At 43.2% G+C, this 19925-nt stretch overlaps 1 protein-coding gene across 2 annotated transcripts in view; it reads right to left on the reverse strand.

Annotated features, from left to right (window-relative positions):
• Nucleotides 1–19925, reverse strand: part of LOC126470273 (probable cytochrome P450 CYP44) — a 279280-nt gene that overhangs the window by 167438 nt on the left and 91917 nt on the right. The gene's annotated exons all lie outside the window — the stretch shown is intronic.

Below are 19925 nucleotides of genomic sequence, written 5' to 3' on the forward strand. Positions count from 1 at the left end.
ACATCTAAGCTTTCATTATCAATGATAAACACAAAAAGTACAATAACACAAACATATACATTCATATCTGCACCCTGCAAGCTACTCTATAGTGTGTGTTGAAGGATAAATAGTACACAACATTGATTTTACTTTTCCCTATTCCATTTACAGATGATAAATGGAAAGAATTACTGTTGACATCGCACAGCATAGATCTGAACTTTTTCTAATTTTAAAATTGTGGTCATTATGCAAGATGCACATTGCAGGAAGTAATATTTCTTGACTCATTCTGGATCATGGGCTTTGAGGAATCCTTTATGTTACCTTTGCTTTCAGTATGTCATTATGAATGACATACTGACTTATACCTGTTAGGAAGTTTAGGTGATGGTGTGCAGATGTATTAGAAGTTTTATGGAATTCATGAAGCATTCATTGACCTGAGCTCTGTTATCTACCACATTCAGGATATCAAGAATGAACAAGAAAGGCTGTTTATAATGACAAGGATAACTTCTTGTTTTTTTATATTATTCATTTGCATGGAACAAAATGTTCTATGATCAGTTACTATACAGAAATGTATCTCTGAATCACAAAATCCAGATGTCAGTTACAATAACCAAACGTAATCTGACACTTCCAAATAAACACACACACAGAACAAGCAAAAGGATGGACAACCAAAAGGGAGTAATCTCACTGCCAGTGCTCAGCACATTTTCAATACATTTTGAAACTGATGAGATGCGGATGGCAAATAAGTCTGTGTAATACATAGACGAGTGGAAGTTCCAACAGAAAAGTTGAATTCACCCCGGGGTCCTGTCTCCATGTATAAACAGTGCTAGATGTTATTTAAATCAAGGGCTAGAGGTATACAAGATGCATATTGCCTTCTTAGAGAAACAATACAAAACTAACACTTCAGTTCCTCCAAATCTTATAGTAACATCCTCAGGAGAAACAAAACAAATCACAACTAGAGACACTATTTACTATTCTACAAAAACCTTCACTAAAAAATATACTGACTCTATACCAACTGCAATTGTCAGTTTGTTTTGGTTTATTTTTTGTACTATCATACAGTTTCAATCTTAGGCCATTTTCCAATACTGAAATACAATAATTGACTGCAGGATAATTAAAAATCTGTGATGGCAAATATTGCCATACTGGTCCCTTGAATGTGTTGTACATAATTCATGTCCTTATCCTTGCACTCCTGACAGCATGTACAATATGAATAATAAAAACTGTGAAACTTTCTGGCAGGTTAAAACTGTGTGCCGGACCAAGACTTGAACTCAGGACCTTTGCCTTTCGCAGGCAAGTGCTCTACCAGCACTGTACACGTATAACGATTGGTAGAGTGTTCAGTCACAGCCTTTTAGTGCTGTGACCCAGTCTTTGGTCAGAAAATTATTAGTCTTTAACGAAACAATAATTCCCATGTGGGGTTGTAGGTCCTCCATTGGGCACTTCCCCAAGTGGTGGATAGAGGAGTGTTCTCCAAATATGGAGGGTACCAGGGAAATAAAATACCTGGGGCAGACAAAAACCAGCAGGTATGAGTGCCAATGGCTTGGAAGAAAGGTAGAGTAGCCCCAAACCGTCAACTGTTGCCTTGCACTCAGTAGAGGGACCTACAAAGATTAAGGATGCGCCCCTAAAAATGTAGCCAGCTACCCAGCAAGCTGTAAGGGGCAATCCCCCAAATGGTTGGGTGGGAGGTTAACAGTCTTCCCCAATAAAAATCACTTGTTGCAAATGCTAACAAAGGAATAAGCTGGACAGATATTTTGATGACAGCCCAAGCAAACAAAAAACGTATATGAGGTATGTACATAAGAACAAGGAATGTGTGGAGCCTATACCAATCTGGAGCCATATGCCAGCTGCTAACACAAGTAAACAACTATGGTATAAAACTATTTCCTCTCCTGGAAACTGGGTGCAAGGGAAGTGACATAATGGACTCAGGAAATTTCACTATCTTCTATAGTGGCGGAGGACGAATACCTTTGGTAAAAGTTTTGTGGTCACTAAAGGACTGAAACATGCTATGATGCGCTTGAAACCAATCAAAGAATGGATCTCCACATTGAGATTAAGGGCAAAAATTTTTCAACATAACAATTACAAATGTACATGCACCCACAAAAGAGGCAGATGAACAACCAAAGGACGAGTTTCATAGCAAGGTTGTATGATCAGGCTCCCAATTGTGGTGTTAAAATCTTAATAGGAGACTTGAATGCAAAAACAGGAAAAGAAGAGGCTTATCAACCAACTATAGGAAGACATAGTCACCATGAAATATCAAATGACAATGGAATTACAGTTGTAGATTTTGCTGTAAGTAAAAACATGACTGTCACCAGTACATGTTTTCCACAAAAAAAGATACACAAAGAAACATGGATGTCACCAGATGGAGAACTAGGAATCAGATAGACCATATATTGATTGATCGGAGGCACAAATCGGACATAATTGAGGTTAGGAGCCACTGTGGAGCTGACGGCAATTCACACCATCATCGTAACTAGGAGGTTCAAATTGCTCTGAGCACTACGGGACTTAACATCTATGGTCATCAGTCCCCTAGAACTTAGAACTACTTAAACCTAACTAACCTAAGGACAGCACACAACACCCAGCCATCACGAGGCAGAGAAAATCCCTGACCCCGCCGGGAATCGAACCCGGGAACCCGGGCGTGGGAAGCGAGAACGCTACCGCACGACCACGAGATGCGGGCTAACTAGGAGGCTTACTCCCTATGTGGAAGAGAGAATTGGAGACCATCAGAGTAGGTTTAGAAGAAATAGGTCGACAACTGACCAAATATTCACATTACGCAAGCTACTTCAAAAATGTTATGAACAACAAATAAACGTACACCAGATTTACATCAATTTTAAACAAAACGTATAGTAGCATCTCAAGAGTGACATTGCAGAATGTGATGGAAGAGGCTGGACTACCTAAGAAGCTCATTAAACTTACTATGATGCCTCTCAGTGAAACCAACTGTACAGTAAAAATACAAGGCAAAATCTCCAGAGAAGTGGAAGTCAAGAAGGGACTGAGACAGGGTGACAATATCTCCTTACAGCTATTTGACCTCTGCCTAGAAAAAGTCATAAGCCAGATAGAGTTAAATAGAGGAGGAACCATTTTTAGTCATTCACTGCAGTACCTAGCCTACGCTGATGATGTGGCATTACTCGCACAAAACAGTGCTGTGCTGGCTGATGCCTATCAACAACTGGAGAGAGGTACAAGGGAACTTGGCCCGGTAGTCAATGTTGAAAAGACCATATATATGGCAATGACCAACCAGCGAAACCTGTCAAATCTCGGGATAGCCAACAATTAGTTTTCAAGGGTGAGAGACTTCAAATACATCAGATCAACTGTCACAGAGACAAATTACATCAGCAGCAAAGTGAAAGTTAGAACAGCAGCAGGCAACAGATGCTACTTTGTCACACTACCCATGCTTAAGAGCTCACTTCTATCACAAAAATCTAAAATCCTCATTTACAAAACAATTATTAAGACCAGTTGTTATGTATGATGCTGAGACATGGACTGTGACTGCAAATGAGGAAATGATCCTTAGCATTTGGGAGAGAAAGGTTCTGCATAAAATATTTGGCCCAAAATACAATCAAGATTGTTGGCACATGTGTACGAATGCAGAATTAGAACAACTTTTTGAAGAACCTGATGTTTTCGCTACCATTTAGATAAAAAGAGTGTGGTGGGCAGGACACGTGGTCAGATTGGAGGAAGACAGAACATGTAAGAAGTTTTTTGATGGCAAGGCTGGAGGCACACGATGGAAGGGACTTTCCAGAAAGAGATGGATGGATGGAATTGAAGGAGACATGAAAAAGCTGGGTGTCAGAGGATGGAGATGGAAAGCCATGGACCGGATAGAATGGCAGTATATTGTGATGCAGGCCAAGGCCCTTCAAGGACTGTAGAGCTGAAGAGTAAGTAAGAGATACAATAATTGACTGCAGGATCATTAAAAGTCTGTGATGGCAAATATTGCCATACTGGTCTCTTGGATGTGTTGTATATAATTCATGTCCTTATCTTTGCACTCCAAAGAGCACGTACAGTATGAATAATAAAAACTGTACATGTAGAACCTTTGGTACAGTGTCCAGTCATAGCCTTGTAGTGCCGTGACCAAGCCTTTGGTGAGAAAATTGTTAGTCTTTAACAAAAGTAAGGAAAAGTAGCATGGAAGTGACATAGAGCTGTGGACCAGGAGCCACAAGTGTGGTGACATGCACGACAATAATGAACACATCAGGGGATTGCGGAGTGAGGATAACAGAGCTCAGTGATAAACGGCACTGCACAGCCATAAATGTGTAGCAAGGGGGGCGGTATAACCACCCCAGGGCAAGTCTTTCGTTTTGGCAATGTGACTAGGTGCTGGGTTTTAACAAAACAAATGGACACTGGAGGCATATAAATAAGTCTGAATTTTAAGGCAGAGATCACTTATCATCACTGGAAGGCAGCAGTACCACCATGATGCCAGAATGACACTGGATAGCATGATGGCTGGGTTCCGCCAGCTACAGTCATGGGTTCGAGACTGAGCTGCACCTGCCATCTGCACTAAGTTCTTCACAGGACTTGGTGTTTCGATCATGCATATCTGCCATCTACAGCTGCCAACTCCAATGCTAAGATCCTAGTGGGACTCAGCGTCACAATGTCAGTCACCAACCAACTGCTGTCGGATGGCAGCAGACCGTACCCCACACACAACCATCCACATATTCCATTACACTTTGCAAGCAGGGTGATGGTCTACTGAGCCTACATGACACAGGGCTGCAGAGCCTACGTGAAGCCAAAGGAAGTAGGGCACACACCGCCTCCGCGGTTGCGTGCAAAACCAAGGGGCCACCTCCCATGTGGTGTGCCATCCCAACACAACTTGATGTGCCACAGATGTCAATGTACATGTGCTACTAGGCTGCTGACCTAAGCAATGTGATGCGACAGCTCATCAGCACTACCACATTTACTAGAATCTAAGCCGCACTTTTTTTCTGGTTTTTGTAATCCGAAAACTTGCCTGCGGCTTAGAACTGAGTGCAAAGTAAGTGGAAGTTCTGAAAAATGTTGGTAGGTGCCGCCACAACTAACTGCTGCTGCTGAATTTATGTAGTGCTACACAGGCATCCTTTGCAGGCACAAAGATAAATACTGGCACCAAAACCCCTGCGTCAGTAAATAAATTAAAAGAAAAGGTAGAAGAATGTAAACATTATGCCATGCATTCTTTCATGTTTGCTGCTATCTCATTTAAATCCTGTCTGCCTAATAAACTATGAAACTAGAGTGAGAAAACAGCAAACGTGGAAGAATATACATATCATGTCATGTTTATATTCATATTATTCTTATGCTGAATAGTGATACAGTCAGAAATGAAGCACGGCAACTGACTAGATTTTTAAATCTAAGATGACTCTAATTTCTGTGCAGAATGTAATGTACTAAAGAAGCATCTGCAAAGATTTTCAAATGGAGAAAAATTTTTGCTAAACTCTCGTTCAGAACATCATCTATCATATGCAGTCTATTATTTGGTTCTTGTTGATCATTATCAAAGAAAGCAGCAACGTAAGTAAAAGCAGCAGTGTAAGTAACAACAAATAGCAGTCTCTTGCCATTGTTTCACTTATGAGACAATTCCTCTCTTTTTTTTATTGTCAGTGGCTGTAGCGTGCACAAAAGCAAGCCATGCCGCAAGCGGCGACAGATCGTAAACACTCATTATCGGAATGCGACAAACAATGCATGACACAGTACAATAATGCATTTTCAGCCTAGAGTGACATAAACACCTGTAACAAAGAGAACGGCACTTACCAGATCAAAGCAAAATAACCAATCGATTCAAATCAGATGAACCACGTGAAAAAGGAAGGGTACCCATATAAATACGGACAGAGAGCTTGACACATAGCAATGGCTACTTGGTAAAGCTTAACTGTTAAGCTTATGACTTGAACCAAACTACTGTAGCTGTATCTTCATCCATTTGACCTCAATTGAATCTCATGTTACAATGGACCAACTTTGTTTCAACTTGGAGGGGCAGTCTAAAACTTTTATCTCCCATTGAATTTCGAGTCTCAAATTTCAGGTGTGGCTTAGATTTGGGAAAATTTTTTTTCCTTGATTTCGAGTCTCATTTTTCAGGTGTGGCTTAGATTTGAGTGCGGCTTATATTCGAGTAAATACGGTAGGCAGAAGCTGCCACCTGTTCTTCACTACAAGTCAGAGTCAGTGAGGAGGGATGTGTCTGCCTCACTATGCTGTTTGTCAAGATCAATAAAGCTCTTGTAATTGTTAACAGTGTTTGCCATGGACACTCTCATGTCTGTCACTAACCTTCTGATGCTACAGAGTGGTGACAGGCGGACTGACATTGCCGCAATTGTCAGTGGAGGGCTGCTACTCCCGCAGCACATCATCCAAGTCACAGCTCACATTACCATCATTAGGGTGAGTGAAACTGGTTTGCTCTTGTGTGCTGATAGTCACGGAGTCAGAGTTTAGGTGATGTAATTATACAAGGTTAGAAAATCAAGTAGTAGATGAGTTTTTCTATTTGGGCAGCAAAATAACTGATGATGGCTGAAATGGAGAGGATATAAAATGTAGACTGGCAAAGGTAAGAAAAGTGTTTCTGAAGAAGAGAAATTTGTTAACATCGAATATAGATTTAAGTGTTAGAAAATCTTTTCTGAAGGTATTTGTCTGGAGTGGATGATAAACAGTTTAGAAAAGAAGAGAATAGAAGTTTTTGAAATGTGGTGCTACAGAAGAATGCTGAAGATTAGATGGGCAGATCACGTAAATAATGAGGAGATACTCAACAGAACTGATGAGAAAAGAAATTAGTGGCACAACCTGACTAGAACAGGGGATCGATTGGTAGGACACATTCTGAGACATCAAGGGATTACGAATTTAGTATTGGAGGGAAGTGTAGATGTGAAAATCATAGAGGGAGGGATGAAGAGATGAATACAGTAAGCAAATTCAGATGGATGTAAGTTGCAGTACTTATTTGGAGATGAAGAGGCTTGCACAGGATAGAGTAGCATGGAGAGCTGCATCAAACGAGTCTGGACTGAAGACCACAACAACAACAATAGCCTTACAAGACAAAAGAAGTTGGCTGACTTGTCACAGTTTAAGGGGAATTGTAGAGGTGAGTGTCTGGTACCTGTGCATTGTACTTAATGTAATTTACTTGGACACTCTGTCCCTTTTGCTGAATCAGTAGCAGTGAATTGTTTTACGTGTAATCATTTTGAGCACATGGCTAGACGCCGTAGGGCATCCATATGGCTCATGATTAGACAAAAGAAGTAAGTTGATAGAGTACTCTGTGATTACTAGTTGTATCTATATCAGTTTTGTTATTTCTGTGTGTTTTTTGGAGTTGTAAAAATGAGTAAGGCAGAGGGAGAGGCAAAGTCAGAGACACAAGATGTCACGAAGGAGGAGACTTTGCGATCTTAGTGAATCAGGTAGCTAAGCTGAGAGCAAATAATGAGATTGTAAACAATTCATTGGCAAAGATGGATCATGAAATATGATTGTTGAGATCTCATGTCGTAGGGGTGGATCCAGCTATTGTTAACCTTGTTTCTTCCTTCTGCAGTATGGTGTATGAGGATATGGCAGCATTTGTAGATCTTATGTCATCATCTAACATAGGGAGCTGGTCGGATAAGCAGTTATTGCAGATTGCGAGGTTGCATTTGATGGAGAAAGTGAAGTTGTTTGTAAGATGCACAGAAGCATTGCGTAATGCAAAGAGACAGGGGTTGTAACAAAAGTACAGGAAGTAGACTAGTGCACAGTTTTTTCAAGAGCATTTGGGTACTATGTCCAGAAAGTATAATGAAGCAGTGGAATATTTTGTGGATAGGGGTAGGGGATAATGATATACAGTCATTGGGGTCAGTAGTGAAGAGCTTTTCACTCGAGGCAAACAAATTTAAGCAACGTGTAGAAGTGGTATCTTATGTAAGCGAGGGGTACAGCACAATCCTATAATTGGACTTTCTGTATCATCATCATGATATACTGACTTTTGACAATGTGTAGTGGAAATTAATGGGAACAGATTCTGACTAGGAGAAGCTGTTGCCATGAGGAACAGCTAATGTATAAAACAGCCCAGTTAAACCACAAGCAACAACATTATGGCCCAATTCAAATGATTGTATTTCAGGAGGCACTGGAAAATTGCTATGGGTGAATGTGGAGACTGAATTACCAGTTGATATGTTGTGTGTGATATAACTGCTAGAGGTTAGCGAAATATTGGTTATGATGTGTTGTTTGGTGAAATGTAGTATTGCATGCATATATGAGAGTAATGGAGGCACTGCAGTACATGTCAATGCAGATCATTTTGGAGCCGAAGAAGTTAAGTTGTTTTTAGCTACATTAGAGATGCTGGATGAGGAAGATTGCCACACTGGAGTGTTGGCTATGATGAGGCACTGGATGCTTCTAGGACTGCATTTTGTGATGAATTGAAGTATTCAAGGGGAATGGATAAGACAATGATGGAGAGCCTGTTGCTATAATTTCAAGATTTGTTTTTTCTACAGGAGCCATTGCCTGCTACACGAGTAACAAAACACAAGTTTCCAGCAGGAAACAAAGCACTGGTGTATCAGAGGCTGTACAGAATTCCATGACTGCTGCAACCAGTTTTGGAGGACTATATAAACCAACAGTTTGTTGATGGAACTGTGGAAGACAGTACTAATACTTGGGAGGGGGGAGGGGGAGGGGGCAGGAATTGTGACCATGCCGAAAAACATTTATGGATGGTTTAGAGAAATATTGGTTTTGTTGAGATTACCACCAGCCTCATAGTAAGATTACAACAGATGCCTACCCAACTGCAAACATCACAGAGATGATAGACAACCCAGTGCAAGGCCAGTACTTCTTGATATTGGACTGGAGAGGCTTATCATCAGTTAGAAGTTGCTCTAGAAGATAGACTGAAAGCAGCACTTTCAGCACCTTGAGGACACTATCAGTATATAAGGTTGCCCTTTGGGTTGAAGAATGTACCAGCAACATTCAAACAGCTACTGGACAGAGTGCTGAAGGGACTGAAACTGCTTCAATGTCATCTTGATGATATAATCAAGAGCATAGACAAAGTATGAGGGAAATGTTTAAAAGATTATGAGCAGCCCATTTGACACACAGCACAGAAAAATGTCACTTTGCACTTGAAGAGGTTAACTATCTGGGCCATATCATTAGTAGGGACAATGTGAGGACTGATATGAGGTTAATATAGGCAGTCCAAGACTTTCTGGTAGCACAAACAACCATGGAATTGCAATCTTTCCTCAGTCTCACAAATTATTATAGAAAATCATGAAGGGGTTTGTGGACATTGCCAGACCAATTACACAGTTGCTGAAGAAGGAGATTAAGATGGTATGATCAGGAGAGTGCCAGGAAGCATTTTTCAAGTTCAAGAGAGTATAAACGTCAAGTCTGGTGTTGATGTTTCCAGATTTTCAGGAGTTCATATTATCATGTGATATGTCGAATCACACTCCAGGGTGTGTTTTGAGCCAGGAGATCAACAGGCAAAAACATCCTGTTGCCTATGCATCAAGATAGTTGAACACAGTGCAGAAGAATTATTCTACAATGGAAAGGGAAATTCTTAACTTGATATATGAAAATACACTCCTGGAAATGGAAAAAAGAACACATTGACACCGGTGTGTCAGACCCACCATACTTGCTCCGGACACTGCGAGAGGGCTGTACAAGCAATGATCACACGCACGGCACAGCGGACACACCAGGAACCGCGGTGTTGGCCGTCGAATGGCGCTAGCTGCGCAGCATTTGTGCACCGCCGCCGTCAGTGTCAGCCAGTTTGCCGTGGCATACGGAGCTCCATCGCAGTCTTTAACACTGGTAGCATGCCGCGACAGCGTGGACGTGAACCGTATGTGCAGTTGACGGACTTTGAGCGAGGGCGTATAGCGGGCATGCGGGAGGCCAGGTGGACGTACCGCCGAATTGCTCAACACGTGGGGCGTAAGGTCTCCACAGTACATCGATGTTGTCGCCAGTGGTCGGCGGAAGGTGCACGTGCCCGTCGACCTGGGACCGGACTGCAGCGACGCACGGATGCACGCCAAGACCGTAGGATCCTACGCAGTGCCGTAGGGGACCGCACCGCCACTTCCCAGCAAATTAGGGACACTGTTGCTCCTGGGGTATCGGCGAGGACCATTCGCAACCGTCTCCATGAAGCTGGGCTACAGTCCCGCACACCGTTAGGCCGTCTTCCGCTCACGCCCCAACATCGTGCAGCCCGCCTCCAGTGGTGTCACGACAGGCGTGAATGGAGGGACGAATGGAGACGTGTCGTCTTCAGCGATGAGAGTCGCTTCTGCCTTGGTGCCAATGATGGTCGTATGCGTGTTTGGCGCCGTGCAGGTGAGCGTCACAATCAGGACTGCATACGACCGAGGCACACAGGGCCAACACCCGGCATCATGGTGTGGGGAGCGATCTCCTACACTGGCCGTACACCACTGGTGATCGTCGAGGGGACACTGAATAGTGCACGGTACATCCAAACCGTCATCGAACCCATCGTTCTACCATTCCTAGACCGGCAATGGAACTTGCTGTTCCAACAGGACAATGCACGTCCGCATGTATCCCGTGCCACCCAACGTCCTCTAGAAGGTGTAAGTCAACTACCCTGGCCAGCAAGATCTCCGGATCTGTCCCCCATTGAGCATGTTTGGGACTGGATGAAGCGTCGTCTCGCGCGGTCTGCACGTCCAGCACGAACGCTGGTCCAACTGAGGCGCCAGGTGGAAATGGCATGGCAAGCCGTTCCACAGGACTACATCCAGCATCTCTACGATCGTCTCCATGGGAGAATAGCAGCCTGCATTGCTGCGAAAGGTGGATATACACTGTACTAGTGCCGACATTGTGCATGCTCTGTTGCCTGTGTCTATGTGCCTGTGGTTCTGTCAGTGTGATCATGTGATGTATCTGACCCCAGGAATGTGTCAATAAAGTTTCCCCTTCCTGGGACAATGAATTCACGGTGTTCTTATTTCAATTTCCAGGAGTGTATGTTACTCCAGGGTTACTTGTACAGAAGGAAGTTCGAGGCACTGACAGACCATGCTGCTTTGAAGTAGTTACTTGGTTTGAAGGGCCCATCAAGTATATTGATGAGGTGGGCGCTGAAACTCAGTGAATTTGAGTATGAAGTATTCCACAGACCAGGAAAGAAACATGGAAATGCAGATGGGCTTAGCAGAAAAGTAGCTGTAATAGAGGCACTAGGTCATGGCCTTGAGGAAATGCAAGCAGCGCAGAGTGCCAACAGAGAGTGTAAACGGTATGGCAAGCAACAGTTGTTTACCAAGCAAAATGAATTGTTACATAGAGAGATAAAATTGGGAACACGAGAGGTGGTGCCAGCCAAGCTGAAAGTAGAAGTGTTATGTGAGATGTATGATCACATTTTATCGTATCTTGGGGGATCTCAGACAATGAACTGGAGAGTGGCAGGAAAGTATTTGTGGAAGAGAAGGAATGATGATAATCAATATGTCAGGAACTGTGTGGATTGTGTACAGTGAGTGGATCTGAGTGGGAGGCAGGAACTGTAACAAGGACTACCACAAGCAAAGGAAATGTTCAGTTTCATCAGTTTGGACACATTATGCTCATTCAACTGACCACCAGCAGGTAATTGTTGTGACTCGCCGATCTTTCAAAGTGCCGCCGCACAGTTACACGTGTGGTACTGTGGTACTGTCTGCCAGCCATGCAGCAGCAGCGCCACCTAAGCGGCCAGCCAGCCAGCGGCCACTAGACTGGGACTCAGTTATGATTTGACTGTTAAAGTGTACACACATCTTACTCTGTTTACTTGATCTGTGACTTTCACGTATTGCATCTTCCTTGAAATATATTTGTTCAACTTGAAGTTATTACAATTGGCAACGAGGTAGTGATTTTTCGTTTCCATCATTCACCCACATGTTTCCATGGCTACTTTAGAACAACTATTGCAAGGTCTCATAGAACAGCAAATGCTTCTCACAAAAGCGATTCGTGATTTTGTCACGGCATCAAATGTGGGGCATCTCTCGTTGTGTTCTATACCTACTTTTCCTCCTTACAATGAGATGGCGAAAGACTGGTCCAGTTACGAAAAACGTCTTCGACAACACTTCTTGGCGTTTCATGTCGCAGATGAACAAACATGTAAGTCTCTGTTCCTTTCATGGATTTCACCTCAAATGTATTGGTTGTTGTCACAATTGGCTCCTTTGAAAGATCCTGCATCTTTGTCCTTTGTTGAAATGTGCTCACTTCTGTCTGTAGATTTTCAAAAGCAAATGCATGTGGTAGCCTCTCGTGTTGCCTTTTATCATTGTCAAAAACAACTGAATCAATCCTATCATGCTTGGGCTGCTGAACTTCATGGCCTCAGTAGAAAGTGTCGATGTGTTACTGAAGTTCATAAAGAATCCTACGCCGATTCCATGGTAAGGAGTGCTATTATCCGATCGATGCCCAACAAAGATGTTAGGCAACGTACCCTTCAGTTGGCAAATCTGACTCTAGATGAAGTCCTATCCATTGCTCAGTCTTTTGAAATTTCTCGAGCCACTGGAGTGCAAATAGAGGCGTGGGGCGATGTTGGGGAATTACAACCTCTGTGCGATGTTGACGAACCATGTGGCATTTCCCCGCCAGCCGACATGTCCGCAGTACGCTCCCAAGTGCAGTCTCGGCCTAACCGTAAACAAGCCTCTAAGAAACTGCAGCAAAACCCACGGCAACTTCCTTCATGTCCGCAGTGTTTTACGAAACATTCACGAGAAGATTGTCCACAACGTTGGGCCGTGTGTCACAAATGCAAAGAAAAGGGTCATGTGTCATCCGTTTGCAAATCCGACTGCATACGTGATGTTCATGAACATGACGCTGATTCTGTGTTTTCTGTCAATTGTACTTCTTCCCTTTCAGGGAAATTATTCCTCACTGTCCAAATACTTGGTCGAGATGTTCACATGCAGGTGGATACCGGTTCTGCTGCCACTATCATCAATTCTCAGACGTATCTTCAGTTGCATTCTCCAATCCTGTCAACTGTCACTAGGCAATTACAGACTTACAATAAACAGAAGATTTCTCTCTTGGGACAATTTGATGCGGAGGTATCTTACAAATCTGTTGTTCGCACTGTTCCCATATTTGTGGTCGACCATAGTAAAGCGGAGAATCTTTTTGGTTTCGATGCCTTTCACGTTTTTGGGTTCTCCATAGATGACTCTGTCAATATCGTCTCTGATGCTATTCCTAATGCTCAACTGGATTCCTTGTCGATGACATTTTCATCCCTTTTTTCTCATGGGTTAGGCCGTGCAAACAACTTTGAAGCTCATATCACACTCAAACCCACTGCTCGGCCTAAGTTTTTTCAGGCTCGGCCCATTACTGTGGCCCTTCGTGATCGGGTAGAACAGGAGCTGCATCGTCTTACTGCTTCAGGGGTCTTGCTTCCTGTCACTTCCAGTGAGTGGTCCTCTAGTGTCGTCGTCGTTGCTAAGCCAAATGGTGATATTCATCTCTGCAGCGATTTCAAAGCCACTGTAAATGCTCAATGCCTTATCAACACTTACCCTATGCCTCGACCTGAAAAATTGTTCACTAAACGTGCTGGAGGCCAGTGTTTTTTCTAAACTTGACCTATCAGAAGCTTATCATTAACTTCCTCTTGACGCTGCTTCCCGGCAGTTTCTGGTCCTTAACACGCCTTTCAGCCTCTATCAATACCAACGATTGCCATTCGGGGTTGCCAGCGCCCCTGCTCTCTTTCAGCAATTCTTGGAATAATTATTGCTCCCTGTCCCTGGGTGTATCAATTACATGGACGGCATTGTTGTCACTGGTTCCACCACTGAAGAACATCTTCAAAATCTCCGCACACTTTTTCATGTCTTACAGACTGCCAGTCTTAAGTGTAATCTTCAGAAATCAAAATTTTTTCAGGCATCTATCACATTCTTGCGGTTTCAACTCTCTCGGGATGGTATTCGTCCACTTCAGCAAACTGTCACTGTGATCAATGCCCTTCCTGGCCCTACATCTGTTAAGGCCTTCTTGGGGAAAATAGCATACTATTCTAAGTTTTTACCGTCTGCTGCTTCGGTGGCTCAGCTGTTGCATAAAAACGTGCCTTTTCACTGGTCCACGTCATGCGATGCGACTTTCCAGAAATTGAAGACTGTGCTGAAACAGGCCCCGTGCCTGGCTACTTATCGACCTGGCCAACATCTTGTTCTTGCCACAGACGCCTCTCAATATGGGGTCGGTGCAGTCCTTGCGCACCATTTTTCTGACGGTTCTGAACAACGCATTGCTTATGCTTCCAAAACGCTCACGGATGCCCAACAAAAGTATTCTCAAACTGAAAAAGAAGCTTTGGCCATTATTTATGCTATTCATAAGTTTGGTGTTTTTCGCTATGGATCCAAATTTCATCTTGTTACAGATCACAAACCACTTTTTTCCTCGTATCATCCATCAACGTCACTTCCCGATAAGGCTGCACACCGCCTCCAGCGTTGGGCTCTTTACTTGTCTCATTTCAATTATGAGATTCATTTCCGGCCAACGGCTCAACATGCGAATGCTGATGCACTGTCCCGCCTTCCCACGGGTCCTGATCAGGCATTCGATAGGAATGAACTTTTGTGTTTCCACCTGGATGTTGTCGAGCAGCGGGTTGTGGACGGGTTCCCCATCACTGGGACCGGCTGGTGGCTACTACGGGTTCTGACCCTACCCTCTCACATGTTTTACGCTGTATTCAGAAGGGTTGGCCAGATCATCAGTCCGCTAAGACTTCTGATCCATTGCGGAGCTACTACGCTTTGTGTTAGCGCCTCACGGCTAGGGATGGTGTTATCCTCCTTTCCACTGAAAATGCTTCGCCGCGTGTTGTGGTACCTGCAATCTTTGCGTGCTTCAGTCTTGTGCCTCCTTCACCAAGGGCACTGGGGTGTCACACGCACAAAATCTCTGGTGTGCAGTCATGTGTACTGGCCTGGCATCAACTCTGAAATCGCACACATGGTCGCTGCCTGCAGCCCTTGTGCGTCACAGGCCGCCGCCCCGAAGTCATCTTTGTCACCATGGCCTTCGCCTGAGAAGCCCTGGAAGGGGTATTCATGCTGACTTCGCGGGACCTTTTTTAGGTACTTATTGGCTTCTCGTTATTGACGCCTACTCTAACTTTCCTTTCATTGTCCATTGCACGTCGCCTACCACCGCGGCAACCACAAATGCTCTAGCTCGCATTTTTCTTTGGAAGGCCTTCCGTCTACTCTTGTTACTGATAATGGTCCGGAATTTGCCTCTTCCGATTTTACGTAATTTTGTGCCCGTCACGGCGTCATGCATGTCATGGCCCCTTCGTTCCATCCACAGTCAAACGGTGAGGCTGAATGACTGGTCCGCACATTTAAGGCTCAGATGAGGAAACTCCTGACTTCTGCTGCTGATGATGCACTTCTCCAATTTCTGGCTTCTTACCGCTACACCACCTTCGGCTCTACCTGACGCTCGTGATACTGGAATCTCTCATTACTCACAACGCAGTCCTCTCACCATCATATTGGTGCCAGCACAAGAACTGACGCCACCAGGAGACGTGCCCATGCAGGAACCAGATGACCATCATCTGTCGGAGCAACTCTACTTGCCTCCTTCTCCTACGGACGTGGACACATCGCCCATGTCTCCTGTTATAACAACCGGACTTGCCGCAATGGGCAGACTGGTGCACAAGGCCCCAGCAAATTTGACCCCCACGTCACCTGTCATCTCAACCTGTTATCATCAGGGATACTTCCGTCCATACGGGAAGCCTCCTCCTCGAGACTTTACGGCCAGTCAAACAACACCTATCGGTATTAGCAATCTACAGGCCACCTCCATCAAGACCTGTGCAAAAACTTCAAAGGGGAGAAAAGTGTTGTGACTCGCCAATCTTTCAAAGTGCCGCAGCGCAGTTACGCATGTCCTCTACATGCAGCGCTGTCTGCCAGCCATGCAGCAGAAGCACCACCTAAGCGGCCAGCCAGCCAGCGGCCGCTAGACTGGGACTCAGTTATGATTTGACTGTTAAAGTGTACACACATTTTACTCTGTTTACTTGATCTGTGACTTTGATGTATTGCGTCTTCCTTGAAATATATTTGTTCAACTTGAAGTTATTACAGTAATCATTTCATGTTGACTATATCAAGTTCCCCTAGACTGGATACTATGACAAAGGGATGGAAGATAAATTTACAGAGTCAGGGAAGAACACAGTAATTTGTGTAGTAGTTGAGAATGGCCAGTTTAGTATCAGGTCCTAGTTTTACGGATTAAGCATAGAAGTAATCAGAGTTCCACGCCACGGTAAGACCTAAGGGTCTGAGTTTTTTCTGTAGGGGAGGGCACTGTAATGCCACAACCCAGTCTTTGGTCAAAAAATTATTATTAATCTTTGACAAACATAAGGAAAAGTAGCATGGAAGCACTACAAAGCACAGCGTCAACAGTCGCAGGCCAGTAGCAACAAGTGTGGTGACATGTGGGTTACAACAACAGACACACCAGTGGATTTCATAGCAATGATAGCAGAGCTCTGTAATAACTGTGTAGCAAGTGGGTCGGTGTTGACACACCAGGACAAGTATCTTGTTTTGCTAATGTGACTAAGCACCAGGTTTTAACGAAACAAATGGGCATTGGAGGCATATAAATAAGTCTGGATTTTAAGGTAAGGATCACTCTCATCAACACAATCCAGCAGCACAATCACGATGCCAGAGTGATGCCAGATAGCAAGATGACTGGATTCCGCCAGCTGCAGCCACTGGTATAAGACCAGGCTGTACCTGCTGTCTGCTCTAAGTCATTCACAGGGCTTCATATCTCTGCCCTGAAAACTCTAATGCTGAATTCCTAGAGGGGCACAGCACCACATTACCAGCTGCCAGCCAACTGTTGTCCCAGGGCAGTGGTTTGTACCCTGTGCACAGCCACCTTCGTATTCTGTCACAGTGACACAAGATGGACAAGGTGCCGCCGAGCCTACATCACACTGAGGCAAAAATTGCACACACTGCCACTGCAGTCACATGCAAAACTGAAGGGCGACCTCCCAAGTGGGGCATCATTGCAGCACAACTCAACGTGCCACTGACATCAATGCCTGAGGCCTACAGGGACAGCCAGCCTCAGTAATGCAAGGCGACAGCTCAGTAGCATCAGGTGGAAGCCTGTTCATTGATCTAAGTCAGGGTTAGTGTGGAGGGGCATGCCTGCCTCACTATGCCATGTACTAAGGTCAATAAATGTCTTTGTAATTGTTAACAGTGTTTATCTTGGACACCTTCATCTCTGCCATCGCCACTCACCTACTGACAACTTCAGTCTGTAAGTGAAGTGTGTTATGTTATTTAGCAACAAATGTGATTTTAACTCTGTGATCCACTGTTGTATCAGTGGTGCTACTTCTACAGTATGATGCAGAAGAAATAGACAAAAAAAATTTTGACAATTACAGACAATACAGAACAATTAAACAAAAACAAAATGCTATAAAAATGTGAACTACTGCTGTTGTTCAAAAGGTAATTTAAGTAACTAGCTAAGACCATGACAGTAAAGTATGCAAAAATGTTTCAATCCATATATCCTGGTTACAGAGAGAACTACCAAATGGAAAATCACAAAACACTTATTTCATTCACCAGCAAAATTAGCCCTTTTATTGTTTAGACCATTGTTCAGATAAATGAATTGGTTATTAAGGATATGCTTATTCCATTCACCTATCTTGAGATAATTCGTTATAACTTTTTATATCATCATTATAATTCTATTTCAACAATTAAACAGTAGAGGGAGAATCATCCATTTTTGATTCTGATAGTGCTTGTTCTCCAGTTACCTCAATCATGACAGTAAGTTAAAGAAAAAATGCTGCTTCCAGTACATTTTAATAAGACTGCATTACTAACCTTGTGACAACAAAAGTATGAGTAGTAAGTATCCTATTACAGGATTCAGAAAGGAAAAAAATCTTCCTATGTTCCTGCACAGGATAGGATGATAAAATAAAATATTGGCATTATCCCAGTGGCAGGCTGTCAACACACAGTTCATAACACATAGTGAGTGCTGTGAGGAGGAAACACCAACTGAGAACAACCAAGAAAGGGGGACTGAATTTCTTTGTCTTAAGCAATAGGATTGGAAATGATTGGATTGTGAAACAGGTCTGTGAAAGAAACAACTGATGGAAGGATACTGCAAAATATTAATTTACTCTAGATTCATTACACTACTGGCAACAAATCACTGGAAATAGTAACAACCACAAAATACCTAAGAATAACCATGTGAAGTATCCTAAAGAGGAATGAACACATAAAAATAGTGGTAGAAAAAGCAGATGCCAGGCTGTGATTCATTGGAAGAGCCCTAAGGAACTGTAAGTCATTTATGAAGAAACACTTCTTCGATCGATTACTGAGCACTACTCATCAATCTGGGACCCTTCCCATGTATGAAAAACTGTATCAAATGGTTTAATATTTGGAGAGAATGTTGAAAAACAACTCTAGAAATTGACAGGACTTTTAAGTCCTTTTGGGCAGGAAAGGGTTAACAGAAGAGAGAGAGAAGAAGTCAAGAAGGGCAGCATGTTTCATGAGGGATTTATTTAGTAAATATGAGGGTGTTACTCATATGCTCATCAAAGTCTATAGGCAGTCACTGTACAAGAGGCTTTTTGCATCACACATTCTGCATCAAGTCTACTTCTATAACTCAGAGTGTACATTCCAAGAACTGGCAAGCAAAATACTACTTCCTCTCACATATGATTTGTGAAATGGTCACAACATGAAGATCAGGAAATTAGAGCTTGTATGGAGACTTACTAGTAGCCATTCTTCCAAGAGCCACTTGCAAATGGAACAGTAGAGAGAAATTATAGTCACATATTGTAAGCAAGCTTGTGAAGTATACATGTAAATGTATAAATATATATTTTATAACAACAGCATAGAGAGAATAGGTTGCTATTCATCACTATGTAGAGGAGTCGTTGAGCTGTAGACATGCACAATGAAACGAATACTAGAAATATTTAAACTCTGACACAAAGTCCTTCCTCAGATAAAGAACCCTCACACATCCATAAAGCAACAACTCACACATACTTGGTTACTGTCTCCAGGCACCAGTCGGGCCCTAGCACACACAGGCAGTAGCTGTGTGTGTGTGTGTGTTTTGTTGTGCCTGTCTGTGACTCCTCTATGTGGTGAGCAGAAATGTATCCTTCCCATACGGTTGTTATAACACAAACTTTAGAAGGGAGAATAAAGCTTAGAAGGAAACTCAGGCCTTATCATCAATGCAGTCAACAAGAGTTCATCCCAAGCTCAGAGTGGAGTAAAATACAACAGAAACTCACAACTCAGCCATGAATTTTTCAAAGGAACCATCCTGGCATTCACTTCAAGTGAATTAGAGAACCAAACCACCATTACAGACTTAAAAATATGTCAATGGAGCACTATACACACAGTAGTTACATAAATATGTAAACTTCATACTGTCTTGTCAGTCATGAAGTGTAACAAGAGGATAAATGTAGGCTGGAGGGTGTAAACAGAGGTTTTCTTCCACCGTCATTTCATGTTTCTGCAGTGGTACTATCAATGAAAGTAAACACTTGCTATCAAGTTCCCTTTTTGTCGGCAAGG

The sequence above is a fragment of the Schistocerca serialis genome, chromosome 3 (genome assembly GCF_023864345.2).
Source record: "Schistocerca serialis cubense isolate TAMUIC-IGC-003099 chromosome 3, iqSchSeri2.2, whole genome shotgun sequence".
NCBI classification, from domain to species: Eukaryota; Metazoa; Arthropoda; class Insecta; order Orthoptera; family Acrididae; genus Schistocerca; species Schistocerca serialis.